We start from the raw sequence: 15,046 nt of genomic DNA, 5'->3' as shown, positions 1-15,046 counted from the left end.
ATTAATATATGTCTTCCTTTGATCGTCAACTCTGCTACACTTACAACACATTTGTATGCACATTGAAAGAGCGAGTAGCACAAATATTAAAACTGAGCTTCCTCTATTTTTATTTTGGAGGCATTGGGTGAGTTTGTTCATATTGGTCCAATCCAAAGTTTTATTGCATTTAGTTTATATTTGTTCTCTCTATCAAAAGTCAACAGTGCAAGCACGGAACTTGAGTGACATAAGAACATGAGAACATAAGAAATAGGAGCAGGAATAGGCCATTTGGTCCCTCGAGCCTGCTCCGCCATTTAATATCATGACTGATCTGATCTTGGCCTCAATTCCACTTCCCTGCCCGCTCCTCATAACCCTTGACTCCCTTATCGTTCAAAAATCTGTCTATCTCCGCCTTGAATATATTCAATGACCCAGCCTTCACAGCTAACTGGGTAGAGAATTCCGAAGATTCATGACTCTCTGAGAGAAGAAATTCCTCTGCATTTCTGTTTTAAATGGGTGGCCCCTTATTCTGAAACTATGCCCCTGGGTGCATCTACACACTTGATAAAAACCCAAATGGGAAATAATTAAACTCATCACAGCCATGGTAAAATGTAAATAACTCATGTTGAAACTCTCAGCCATAGTGGCATTGTTAAGATTGGTAGATTGGAGTCTTGTGGCCAATCTGGGCTCCAAGTAAAATTTCTGTTTAATCTAACAGTAAAATTGGATTTCCAATCTGTTGCCAAATCATTAGAAGAGGATCCAAGTCTTGACTGATGCAGACTTTCCACCTCCCTCTCATCCTTTAAGACCCTCCTTAAAACCCTCTTATTTCACCAAGCTTTTGGGTCATTTCCTAATGCCTCCTTCTTTGGGTCAGCCTCTGTTTTTAAGGATACCTCTGTGAAACACTTTGGGACATCTGTCTATGTTAAAGGTGCTATATAGATACAATTGTTGTTAGCTTCTCCATATGTTTTTCACATTAAGTGGATACTGAGGAAAAGTACTGTGATGCCGGCTAAATTGCCATCTTCCAATACATGTAGAAAATGGATGGAACTTTGCCTTCACCAATACAGGCCACTGGCAGTACTAGAAGTGTAGACTTAATGGCCTAAATTTACCTCCACAACACTGCCTGTCATTACTGAAGGTGAAAATTGCCTGTTAGTACCACTGTCCTTCTTTAGTAGTCACAAATAAAGGGTTTGTAAAATTTCAGTCCAGGCTTCCCACTGTTACATTCTTTTGACTACATGTGGTACCAGGGACTAACATGTAAGCGCTTTCCTGCTACTTTACCTGATTTTAAATTATAAGTAAAAATGAAAAGCAAAATAACATTAGGTGTAGTTTATAATGGGGCAACTTGCAAACTCTAAAATGTTTTCAACTGCCTCTCCTATATGTGATAATCCAAGTCCAAATGTAGCTTATAACATTTGTTAGAAATCACTGAGTTATTGTTTTAATAAAAATACAGACAGTAATTTTTCCACATTGAAAGTAATACAGATCGCAAGTGTTTATCCTATGCAATGAAGCAGTAACTTGTAATCTGTCATTTCCTGCCTCCTTGCTTCCAGTTGTGGGTGCTGAACTTGGAGTAGCTTCAGCTTTTGAGGTCAAAGGCGCTGCACTGAACTGCTCAGCAAAGCACAGAAGATGCTTTGTGGAGTAGAATGAGGAATAATGCTGCATTCTTTCCTGCACTACTCAATTATGTCCTTTGGCTGGTCCACTCCGGAATGACTTGTGGAGATGTTCATAAGCTGGATCATTCTAGGGGAACTCGGCAGAGTTGAGGGAAGTGCTGGATAAAGGTTGGAAAGCCACCTTGTAAGCTCTGTGATTTTAGTTGATGAAGCATCAACAGTACCTGTTCACATAATCAGGTCTCTAAATCTTAATTCTTACCAATTTCACTTACATTTCTTTGTTCAGGTAAGTGATGTGTTCCTTTGTAGAGAATGCACAGTCCCTATCAGTCAAACAGAAGTTCTACTTCGGTGGATTTCTCATAAATTCAGTCCAGAGGCTGTTAAGCAGAGTGATGGGTTTCTGCCCAAGTTGGCCAAGAAAAAGTCTCTTTATTTTTCTTGTATATAAAAAGAAACTCTTGTTTTTGGTTATCTAAAGTGTACTTTTTATATAAAAAAGACAAAGCGGCATGGCACTTTGAAGTGGAGGCAGCTGTCTTTTCATGCCCTTCCCACCCAGCAACTTGATCCTGTTCCCATGACAGCATATGGTACACAATAGACTTGCTACTGAATCTGTCACAGTAACTAACCTGGAATGACTCCGTAAGCTGGCCAGATCAGGCATATTAATAGTATATGACTTGATGTTTCAAAATTAAATTGAAACATATTAAGGTCATATTCATGAGAAAGATGCCCTTTAACACGAGCGAAGGGAATAGTTATTACTTTTAAGAAATGAATTTGCGGAGTTTCTTTATGATTTGTTTGCTTTCCATTCTCCCATTGGCATATCCCTGGCTGGTAAATAGAACCTGGTTGTATTTGACACGAGTTCTGTACAAAGAATGTTTTCAATCAGTGTAACAAGCAACAGATGGAAAGGACAATATCTCTTTTGTTGGCATTTGGCTGTATTTTGTAACTCGCAAAAATAGTCATGTTGCTCAAATTTAGAAAGACGATTTAAGTATAGATGACAGGAAATAGCGACTGGGATTTTGTTTTCGGACTGGTAGAACCAGTGTAGATACAAGGAGCAGAACATTACACCTGATCATTTGCTGGCAGAGTTGTTGCGCATTTAGCCTTAATGAGTGAACGGGAACACTTTCCAGGTACCCTTAAACAGGAAATCCTGGCCCACAGGACTGCATACTGGAGGTGGGGATGGTTGAACTGGCCAAGTTTAGACTCTGATTCTGGATCAGCACTGGTCTGAGACCAGAACCTATCCATTCCAGCCAAGTAGTATGACCTTTACAATGACTAGCTGTATTGTATAGTAGTAGGCAGTCCCTCGTATCGAGGATGACCCACTTCCACATCAAAAAGGGATGAGTTCATAGGTGTTTCAATGAGGGACCTGACATTCCAGGTCCCGAACTACATATTGAAGGATGGAAGATGCCTGTGCATGGATTCTTTAACGTGGGGTGGCCGTTGCACACCAGCCACCACACGGGCTTGACAGAGCTAGGTCTTGATCCAGTGGCAACGGTTAACGAAGATGACTAGAGACCAAGCTCTGCTGCATGGACCTAATGTGTACACATGCTCCTACTGTCCATAGATCGCAGCAGTAACAGGACATCAATTAGTCTCCTCTTATCTTGGAGACATCAAATATCGACACAGTTATTTGACCTATCAAAATATTAAACTCCAGCCTAGTTGAAGGGTTTTTAACATCAGCAGAAACAAACGCCAACTAACTGTAACAAAAAGCTGTAACTCCAGTTCTGATACCCAGGAAAGAGCTTTGAGCCTGAAATGCTTAAAGAGATTGGGTGGCAGTGTCTGCTCATTTAAATGAACTCTAGGTAGGTTTGAAAAAGTGCCAAGGAGATCCCTCGACACTTTGTAAACATGGTTTAACAGTGCAAGTGGAGTGTACATATGGAATTGACCCTAAATGGTGTGAGACTGCATTCTCTGGGTTGTTCACAGCACATCTCTCTGGAGTAGAGCTGCAACATTGTAAACACCTCCTGAGAAACCCCTGCCCCTCCCACCTCGATTAAATCTTCAACTTTCGTTCTTACTTCTAGTTTGCTGATGTGCAAAATTTTGTGTTGGTACAATAAGATAGGGAATTTGATAAAGGTTTTCAGTGCCATGCTTTCCAGGATAAAACAGAGAATATAAACTTCTATTAACCATTAATTATGAATACTTTATTTTCAATGTCTCCCTTTTGCACCTGAAGGTGCTGGCTATTGATGTGGTTTGATTCCACAGGCCCCAGCAGTCCATCGGTACCTCGCCACTGTGGCCATTTTTCATGTGTAAGCTTAGTACCGCCTCCAGTGCACCAGAGCAGCCTTCGGTCGCCTGAGGAAAAGAGTGTTTGAAGATCAGGACCTCAAATCTGACACCAAGCTTATGGTCTACAGGGCAGTAGTGATACCCGCCCTGCAAATCACTCAGAGAAGTGGACCATTGAGTAAACGCCTCAAAGCGCTGGAGAAGTACCACCAGCGCTGCCTCCGCAAGATCCTGCAAATTCACTGGGAGGATAGACGCACCAACGTCAGTGCTCTCGCTCAGGTCAACATCCCCAGCATCGAAGCACTGACCACACTGGACCATCTCCGTTGGGTGGGTCACATCGTCCGCATTCCCGACACGAGACTCCCAAAGCAAGCGCTCTACTCGGAACTCCTACACGACAAGCGAGCCCCAGGTGGGCAGAGGAAACGTTTCAAGGGCACCCTCAAAGCCTCCTTGATAAAGTGCAACATCCCCACTGGTACCTGGGAGTCCCTGGCCAAAGAGCGCCCTAAGTGGAGGAAGAGCATCCGGGAGGGCGCTGAGCACGTCGAGTCTCGTCGCTGAGAGCATGCAGAATACAAGCACAGGCAGCGGAAGGAGCGTGCGGCAAACCAGACTCCTCACCCACCCTTTCCTTCAACCACTGTCTGTCCCACCTGTGACAGAGACTGTAATTCCCATATTGGTCCCATACAGTCACCTAAGAACTCACTTTTAGAATGGAGGCAAGTCTTCCTCGATTTCGAGGGACTGTCTATGATGATGTAAGCCTAGACAGAAAGGCAGGTAATTTTGTCGTCAGGGGATGCAACGCTGGTTTTACATTCCGCCCAATATTACACTTCATTGACTTCAAAAGTTCCCCCGCCCGCCCGCTACCCCTCCCAAACTGTCAGCAAACAAGTTGATTGTGGAGAGCATCACAGGTGACCTTTGATCCTAATCACCACAATGTCCGCAAAGTCACACATCTACCTGATTTACTCTCTTTGTGCAAGGGTGCAGAAGTTGAGTTCAGCTAAGTCAGCAGACTAGGAATTGACCCTGAGACTTTTTGGTCTGTACATTTTAGAACGGGATTGGTCAGTGGCTTGAAAAGTTAAATGAATTAATTATGATTCATTTTAACATAATTTTGTTTCAACAGTGTGGCTTTATGATCTCATTGAGAAAACTGACTTTGAGGCCTTGCTATGTGCACCAGTGTGAGGGGGCTAAATTAACATACCCGGTTGTAATGGAAATCCTTGGGTTAATGACAATATCTGCTGACGTTAATTAAGTTGCGTCAGACTGCTGGGCTCTGAAATCGCAGCCAGTTCTCCTTGATTGTCTCCTCTAAACCCACAGTTTAAACTGAAATATTCCAACGCTCGCCCTAAATAAACAGTATTAAGAAAACAATAACTGCTTACAGGATGTTAATAGTCTACCTTAATTTTTTTAACACTTTGCGGGCGTTGGGGGTGGTGTGGGGGGGGGGGTGTAATAAAAGCACTGATGGTGAGGCTTTCTCTTAAATCTGCTGCTTCCAATTTCTGTTAACCAGATGGAGTTCCTGCTTTTTCAGTAGCATAATGATTAGTATGAAGGAGAAAAATGAATTCAATGTTTAGGAAGAAAAAGAGCTTTTGGCTTGCAGCCTCTGTAATTGTATGCAATATCATTAAAGATACATTTCTCATGTGAAAGCTCTCCTGTATTATATAGAAGCTTCTCATTATAGGAGGCCATGGCTTCACTGTTTGTTATGCAGCCAGGTATTGCTGCCCACCAATAGAAATGTGAATGACAGTTTTGGGGAATTTCCTGTTTAAAATGCCTGGAGTTAATTTTCCCCCTGAATGGACATGGCTGGCACACAGTAAGATTCTAGGTTGGAGTACCACAACTGCTTTTTATAACACTGGTGAATTGAAGTATCTGAATTATTCCCCCTGGTATTTACTTTAGCTGGCTGTCAAGAGTCAAGTACTGAGAGAGAGAAAGAATGAAAGAACTCACATTTACATTGCACCTTTCACAATCTCAGGATGTCCCAAAGCACTTTACAGCCGATAAAGTGTAGTCACTGTTGTAACGTAATGTCATGTAAATGCAAGTTCTTTCTTTTACGTGAGACACTTTGGGAGGTTTGGATTGGATTTATTATAAATCTCAAAACATGACCTATTCTGAACAGTCAAAAGGATTGCTATCTCTTTATTAATGAATGCACCCATGTGACACTGTAGTGGGCTTTAGATTTGCCATCACCATCATATCATCATCATAGACAGTCCCTCAAAATCGAGGATGACTTGCTTCCACTCTAAAAGTGAGTTCTTGGGTGACTGAACAGTCCAATACGGGAATTACAGCCTCTGTCACAGGTGGGACAGACAGTGGTTGAAGGAAAGTGTGGGCGGGACTGGTTTGCCGCACGCTCCTTCCGCTGCCTATGTTTGTTTTCTGCATGCTCTTGGCGACGAGACTCGAGGTGCTCAGCACCCTCCCGGATGCTCTTCCTCCACTGAGGGTGGCCTTTGGCCAGGGATTCCCAGGTGTCGGTGGGGATGTTGCATTTATCAAGGAGGCTTTGAGGGTGTCCTTGAAATGTTTCCTCTGCCCACCTGGGGCTTGCTTGCCGCGTCGGAGCTCCGAGTAGAGCGCTTGCCTTGGGAGTCTCGTGTCAGGCATGCGGATGATGTGGCCCGCCCAACGGAGCTGGTCGAGTTTTTGTCAGCAGTAATACAGGCCAACAAGTTGCAACCCAACACACCCACAATACAGCAACGTGGCAGTAATGTAGTCTGTCTTTTAACTCCAGCCAGCTTTCAGAGCATGAGAAAACTACAGCTACATTTGTCAAGTGCTCAACTCCTTTCATTTACCCCTAATTATAAGATGCCAACAGTATTTTTAAATATTGTAATCATTCATATACTGTCAAAGCCTGCACCAATTAATAGCAGATAGTTAAAAGCGCCAAAGGGGATTAAATGGAAGCTGATAAGATCGCAGGTTTCTTGACACAAGTCTTGTCATGTTCCAGCAGCGGCATCTTGTCAGGTCTGTATTTCATCTATTCAGCTGTCTGGACAAAATATTCCCAAATATCTTTCTATAAGATTTAGATTTTCCTCATTTTGTGGAAAAAAAAGTCCTCAAAAAGTCTAAATTATTGACTTTAAACCTGAGTCCAGTTTTTTTTAAAGTATGCTCCTGATTTTTTCAGTATTTTTTTTTGTTCTTTTTGATTTATTTTGAATGAGAAAATCAACTTTGACAAAAGGAAGGTTCCTTTAGCAAGAAAGTTATTTTTGAAGGTTCTGTCAGTAAAAGAGAAAGTACCAATGTGGGCTTCAGTATTGCTACATATTATGAATAATGTATAAAGGGCTGCATTTGTTAAGTGACATGAGTAAGCATTGGTCCACTTGAGGTAAGTTTGGTGTGTATGGTTACCTTTACTCATGCTATCATGGACAGCAGTTGTAATAATTAGTACACCCTACTACCTACAGCCACTACTTCTCTTTATTTGTTATTATCTTTGCAGACATAAGTGATGTAATCTTGTGAAAGAATATCTGTTACAGCAGGCAGATGTTCCCAAGTGACTAAGTTTGCATCTGTGATGGTTACTATTATTAGCGTCATTACACATTGCGACAAACCCCTTCCCTCCCCCTGCAGTTCTGGCAAGTCGTTACCAAAGAAAAGACAAATAAGTAAAAGGGTATTTGCAGATTGATGCTTCCCAGCACAGATATATTTTGATACCAGTACAGTTTTCTTTTTAAGTCCTCTTTTTCTTCTGAATGTATTGTCTCTTTCAGGCCTCTAGAAATTCACCCAAGTGGCCATTCTTGAAGTGTAAGCCTAGATGGTGAATGTTGATCTTCAGCCATAGATGATATCACATTTGAGCTGAATCCTCTCTTTACCTGATAGCTATACCCATGCTCTTTCCAGCAGGTGTCACTGGGTAGTGATCAGGAATGGGAATGTTGACTAATTTTTCCAGCCCAGGGTGCTGAGGCTAATTGTAGCACAATAACGTCTGCCCATGTTAAGATCAACAAGGTCAACACAGTGAATCAAAGCTGGGACCTTTTGATCTGCGCAGTTCAGAGCTGTATAAGGTGATACCCAGGTTTAACCATGCAGATTCAGTGAGGGAGCATTGACTATGACACTAAATGTTGTGAAGCTCTACTTGCCAGCGAAGCTCTGGTTGATGGGAGCACAGGTCACAGATTTGGACATCGAGGTCACCACATCTGATTCACATTGCTAATGATTTTTCAGACCTAAAATAAATCACCACAAAATTAAAAGCGATGCAAATCTAGTGTATAAAACTCTGAGCCCAGCTCTTCAATCCACATTGTTATTGAGTCAGGCCTTGCCTTAGGAGGAAACCTTGCAATGTTTACCTTGCAGCATCACTTCACTGAAAAGAAAATTAACCTATTTTCAGCTTATGAAAAATCTTTTTAATAATTCCTCCTAACAGATTGCTGTTGATTCTTGTGCGGTGACCATATGTTTTTGCTGGTGCACATCTCATGAGGCTCAGAGAGTCACATTTTAAAACCTGGCTCACTTTCCTTTGCAGGAATCTTACCCAGAATACTCCATGCCTTCCCATGAAATCTGCTTTTTATTTCCACGAATGAGGCTGCCTGTAAATCAGTCAGCACCGGTTTGCTCGTGAGCTGTTCAGTCAGCCTCCAGTAAAGCAGCCTGTTTGTCATGCTTGCTCTGGCTTCATAGAAACATTTTTGGATGGCTTAAATTTGCTTTCTTAAAGCCAGAAAAAGAGTGAAAACTATTGTGAACCATTGGATGTTATTGCTGAGTACTTGCAAAGCATGAACCATGGAAATAAGGAATTCATTTCAGAACCATCAGCTTGCATGTGTATAATAAAAAGTCAGGATTTCCCACCCAAATTAAACCAATGCAAAATGAAGATTACACATGAAATTGTTAATCTGCATACTTTGAGATTTAATTTATTTGAACACCTTCTTGATATTTCAATCCGTTCTTAATTGAATCAATCATCCTGATAAGTAAATAATCATCATCTTTTCTTGTTATGGCGAGTCCATTTATATAATGGTGCGATACTCTCATTAGAAGTAATGAGGTGAAATAATGGTGAAAATTTATTTCATGATAAGCAGCAGAAATGGGCAAAATATTTGGTAGAGGTGGAGGTGGTGACATTTCCACTTTGCCAGTTATGATTTCTTTCAATAGAAAGAATTGCGAAGTGCACTGCCCTGTATTGGAACTGAGCTATAGACCAGAACATTTGCAGATTTGTGCTGAGTTAGCTGAGAGTTTTAAATATTAATTTACCCAATTCTTATTTTTTGGTTAAAAAATTGCTCACTTGTGGTCGATTTTGAATGAAGAGCAGCATCTCTGGTTTTCCAAGTCGATGCAGACTTTTGAAGTAATCTCTCAAATTGCCTGTGCTACAAGAATTCTGAATCCCATCTTCAGATGTGGATTGCTTTCACCACGTTCAAGTGCAGTTTTTCATTTCTTCTCATGAGAAGAGCTCATTATTCTATAGAGGAACCAAATCACTTTGCATGAAGCAGTTTGACTGCTGGCTTAATGCCAGTCCAGAGCAAGGCTGATAGATGAGTTTAGTGATGTTACTAAACACTTAGGGCTGGATTTTAGGTTTTTCTGTTTTCGGGGCAAAAACCGTGGCGGGGCGGGGAAGTTACCGTCCGGGAATAGTTTGCGCTTTAGTACGGAAGTTTGAGCATCTGGGCCCTGCGTCAGGGGGTGCATTGCTAAGGGAGGCGTTGTACACCGCTCGGCACAAGGCTGGGGAACTCCCGAGCTATAGTGCTGGGCCGTGTGCGCTCCGAGAGAGGCCTGGGGGGAGGAAACCTAAAAATAACCCTGCAAAACATTTGTAAAATATTACCCATGCCACCGCAACACAAATCGCACAAAAAGTAAATACAAAAATCACTCGCACTTACTTTCACGGCACATTCCCTTCCTCTGTGCCATGGCTGGACCGCTCTGATTTCCCAGGCGGTCATTGCGGGCGCACTTTTCCGGGCGGACGGATCGGGCAGGAGTCAAAACTTGCGTCGGTGTCGCAACCAGAGGCGTTGCACACCCGGCGCAGCGCCTCCTGGTGGTCCTGCTCAGCGCCGCCGCAAAACCCGACCCGAGGCGCAGGAGATCTCACCACCGCCTTTCACACTGCTCTAGGGCAAAACCCAGAATGCAAAGGACCGGAAAATCCAGCCCTTAAAGCCCTTTAGAGATTCAGAACAGCCATTAACATTTTTGTCTGATTAATTTTGGACCCTTTTCCACAAAGTTCTCAACTACCCAAATAAGAATCTTTTAGTTTATGATGGTCACCAAGGTTGTTTTACATTCTCGGGATTGGGTGTCATTGTCAAGGCTGGCTTTTATTGCCCAACCTCTACTCACCCCTGCTGAATGGCTTGATAGGTCACTTCCGAGGGCAGTTAAGAGTGTGGGACTGGAGTCACATATAGGCCAGACTGGGTAAGGATGGCAAATTTTCTTCTCTGAAGGGCATTAGTGAATCAGTTCGGTTTTTACAATAATCCAACAGCTTCATGATCACTTTTCACTGATGCCCATTTTTTATTTCCAGATTTTTTTGAAAACTGAATCAAATTCTCAAACTATCCTGGTGGGATTTGAACTTGCTTTCTCTAGATTCGTAGTCCAGCAACTTATCCACTATACTACTGTACCCCTGTTGTTGAATGATTAGTTAATTACATGTTACACTTTCCTGCATTAGAATCAAACAAATAAAGCTGTTTTCAGTGTAGGTTCATTGGCAGACTAATCATCGTTAATACCTGCAAAGTGTAGAATAATTACACAAACTTCCAAATTTGTTTCCTAATGCATCATCATCATCATAGGCGGTCCCTCGAACGAGGATGACTTGCTTCCACATGAGTTCACAGATGTTTCAATGAAGGACCTGATGTTCCAGTCCTGAACTCCAATTGAAGGGGTGGAAGATGTCTGTGCATGGATTGTTTTAGCGTGTGGTGACCGTTGCACACCAGCAACCACGTGGGCTTGACAGAGCCTTTGTCCAGTGGCAAGGGGTAACCTGGACAACTGGAGACCTGCTCTGCTGCACGGACCTAGTGCACACACACATCACAGTGTGGGCTGGCCCGTGCTGCACCTGGGCCCTCAGCTCTTCTGGTACCCTCATTCACTGCACCTCCGCCATAATCCCTCACCGCTCCTCCGCCGCAAACATTCACCGCACCTTCGCCACGATCTCTCGCTGCCCCTCCGCCACAAAAACACTCACCGCACCTCCGCCACGATCTTCCGCCGCACCTCTGCACCAAACATTCGCCGCAACTCTGTCATGATCACCCACCAAATCTCAGCCACGATCCTTCATCGCTCCTCCATCCCGATCATTCGTCGCAAGTCCGCCACGACCTTCCCGCTGCTCTTCTTTACCAGGGTCCCGCCGATGTTCATGCCCATGCCCTAAATGGCGACCTGGGTCCTAATGACGATTTATTTTTATATTGGGAACATTTTTTGTGGCGATTTATTTTTTTCCAGAGAAGCCTCTCCTAGGGGGCTCCGAGGCCGGCTCTTTAACTGGGGATCTTCACTTGCTCAGCCGGCCTAGCGCCCGAAGAGAGGTGTGGAACATCCATGTTGGTTTCCAGTTCAAACCACAACACTGTGATAAATTCAGTAAAATAACTTTTCCGTTCAAATGAGCATAGGAATGGCTTCAAAATATCTAGCTGAGATCATGTCACCAGCTCAGATTGGCTGTAGCCAACCCAATATCTTTAGATAACTCCTGCCTTGCAATGAACATCTGTGCCTCTCTTTTCAACTTCCTTCCTGGCTGCAAAACTGGCGATGTGCATCAGCTGCTCTTTATAGAATCTGCCGGATTTTCATTTCTATTGAAAAGGATGGAAATGAAAATCAGCCACTTTCTGTAACTGGTGGCTGATCTGCAGAGGCAGTTTTACACACCAGCGCCAAGTTGAAAAGCTACCCCAATACGATTCATCTGGGCCATTAGTTAGGGTCTGGGGAAAAAGACAACTCTCTGCTTTAATGTACTTGCGGTAATCGCTATTCCTGTTCGAAACATAGAAACATAGAAAATAGGTGCAGGAGTAGGCCATTCGGCCCTTCGAGCCTGCACCGCCATTCAATGAGTTCATGGCTGAACATGCAACTTCAGTACCCCATTCCTGTTGAAAAACACGTAGCATTTTATTGGTACAGGTTGAACCTCCCTTATCCAGAACTCCCTTATCCAGAACCACCCCTTGTCCAGAATCATCCCCAGCCACCGGGTGGCGCATGCGCAGAACTCCGACATGAACAAATTGAAGTCCTTCCTCGCTGCCGACTCCCGCAATCGCTGGCCTGACCCCGCGATCCACCGCCTCCCCCCATGATCTCTCTGCCACGCTCTCAGCTCCAAGCCAGCCAGCCCCAACATCCCCTTGCTCAGTACCTGCACCATCCAAATTAACGTGACCACCCCTCATCCGGAAAAATTCCTTATCCAGAACAGGCCAGATCCTGAGGGTTCCGGATCAGGGAGTTACAACCTGTACTAGAATTTGTGAAGGAGTTGGCTCGTTTTCCTTCCTAGTCAAAATAATCTTGTCTTAATGAGAACATAACAAAAGTCAAGGATAAGAAGAGACCATTTAACCCATTGAAGCTTACCCTTCTGGTACCCTAACTATCTTAGCATCAAACTGTATTTTGAAACTCCCCGTTATTTATAATGAAAACAGAAAATGTTGGAAATACTCAGCAGGTCAGGCAGCATCTGTGGAGAGAGAAACAGAGTTAACGTTTCAGGTTGATGACTTGTTTATGTTTTACTGGCTTTTGTAGAACTTAATAGATAAATCTGAAGTAAAGAAATATAAAACATGTATTTAGATAACACCGTTCATGTCTCAAATTAGGGTTGTCACAAATTAGGGTTGTATTCCCTAGAATTTAGAAGGTTAAGGGATGATCTGATCAAAGTTTTCACAATATTAAGGAGAACGGATAGGGTAGATAGAGAGAAAACTATTTCCGCTGGTTGGGAATGCTAGGACTAGGGGTTATAATCTAAAAATTAGAGTCAGACCGTTCAAGAGTGAAATCAAGAAACATTTCTACACACAAAGGGTGGTAGAAATGTGGCAATCTCTTCCACAAACGGCAATTGATGCTAGATCAATTGTTAATTTTAAATCTGAGATTGTCAGCTTTTTGTTAACCAAAAGTATTGGAGGATATGGGCCAAAGGCAGGTAAATGGAGTTAGGTTGCAGATCAACCATGATCTCATTGAATGGCGGAACAGGTTCGAAGGGGTCAATGGCCTATGCCTATTCATATGTCTTCAGGATGTACCAAAGTGCTTTACAGCCAAAAGATTACTTTTTAATAATATAGTACAGTTACTGTTGTTATGTAGGCCAAAGCAGCAGCCACCATGTGCACAGCAAGGTCACTCAAACAGCAAATGCATGAATAACCAATAATCTGTTTTTGGTGGTGTTGGTTGAGGGAGGAATGCTGGCCAGGACAGTAGGAAAACTCCTAAATATTTTTTGAATAGTAGCATGGGATCTTTTACATCACAATCTTATCATTTCTGGTTCCTTCGGGTTGAGAAAACTGACACATGCACAGCATACTCGAGCTGCCCTGTCACATCAATATCTATACTGTTGGGATACTGTTGGGGGAGATGACTTACCAGGGGAAGACACCAGCAGCCAGGTTCATGGCACCATGGGTGGCTCTGCTGCACAGAAGGGTGGGAAAAAGAGTCGGAGAGCTATAATGATAGGGGACTCAATTGTAAGGGGAATAGATAGGAGTTTCTGCGGCCGCAACCGAGACTCCAGGATGGTATGTTGCCTCCCTGGTGCAGGGGCCAAGGTTGTCTCGGAGCGGCTGCAGAGCATTTTGGAGAGGGAGGGTGAACAGCCAGTTGTCGTGGTACATGTAGGTACCAACGATATAGGTAAGAAACGGGAAGAGGTCCTACAAGCTGAATTTAGGGAGCTAGGAGTTAAATTAAAAAGTAGGACCTCAAAGGTAGTAATCTCTGGATTGCTACCAGTGCCACATGCTAATCAGAGTAGAGGGAGCAGGATAGTTAGAATAAATACGTGGCTTGAGCAGTGGTGAAAGAGGGAGGGATTCAAATTCCTAGGACATTGGAACCAGTTCTGGGGGAAGTGGGACCTGTAAAAAGGGACGGTCTGCACTTGGGCAGGACTGTAACTGATGTCCTAGGGGTAACATTTCCTAATGCAGTTTGGGAGTGTTTAAAATAATATGGCAGGGGGATGGGAACCTATGCAGCGAGACAGGGCGAAGTAATATGGAGTCAGAAACGGATGGTAGAAAGGTAAAAAGCAATAGTGGAAGGCCGAGTAAACAAAGGCAAGAAACAAAAAGGGCATATTACATCATAATTCTAAAAGGACAAAGGGTGTTAAAAAAACAAGCCTGAAGGCTTTGTGTCTTAATGCAAGGAGTATCCATAATAAGGTGGATGAATTAACTGTGCAAATAGATGTTAACAAATATGATGTGATTGGGATTACAGAGACGTGGCTCCAGGATGATCAGGGCTGGGAACTCAACATCCATGGGTATTCAACATTCAGGAAGGATAGAATAAAAGGAAAAGGAGTTGGGGTAGCATTTCTGGTTAAAGAGGAGATTAATGCAATAGTTAGGAAGGACATTAGCTTGGATGATGTGGAATCTATATGGGGAGAGCTGCAGAACACCAAAGGGCAAAAAACGTTAGTGGGAGTTGTGTACAGACCTCCAAACAGTAGTAGTGATGTTGGGGAGGGCATCAAACAGGAAATTAGGGGTGCATGCAATAAAGGTGCAACAGTTATCATGGGTGACTTTAATATCCATATAGATTGGGCTAACCAAACTGGAAGCAATACGGTGGAGGAGGATTTCCTGGAATGCACAAGGGATGGTTTTCTAGGCCAATATGTCGAGGAACCA

The 15,046-nt window shown here is 43.2% G+C and overlaps 1 protein-coding gene across 1 annotated transcript in view; it reads left to right on the top strand.

Annotated features, from left to right (window-relative positions):
- Window positions 1-15,046, top strand: part of nfatc2a (nuclear factor of activated T cells 2a) — a 161,029-nt gene that overhangs the window by 42,608 nt on the left and 103,375 nt on the right. The gene's annotated exons all lie outside the window — the stretch shown is intronic.

This window comes from Pristiophorus japonicus, chromosome 12 (genome assembly GCF_044704955.1).
Source record: "Pristiophorus japonicus isolate sPriJap1 chromosome 12, sPriJap1.hap1, whole genome shotgun sequence".
Lineage (NCBI taxonomy): Eukaryota > Metazoa > Chordata > Chondrichthyes > Pristiophoridae > Pristiophorus > Pristiophorus japonicus.
This window is presented reverse-complemented; position numbering and strand designations above follow the sequence as displayed.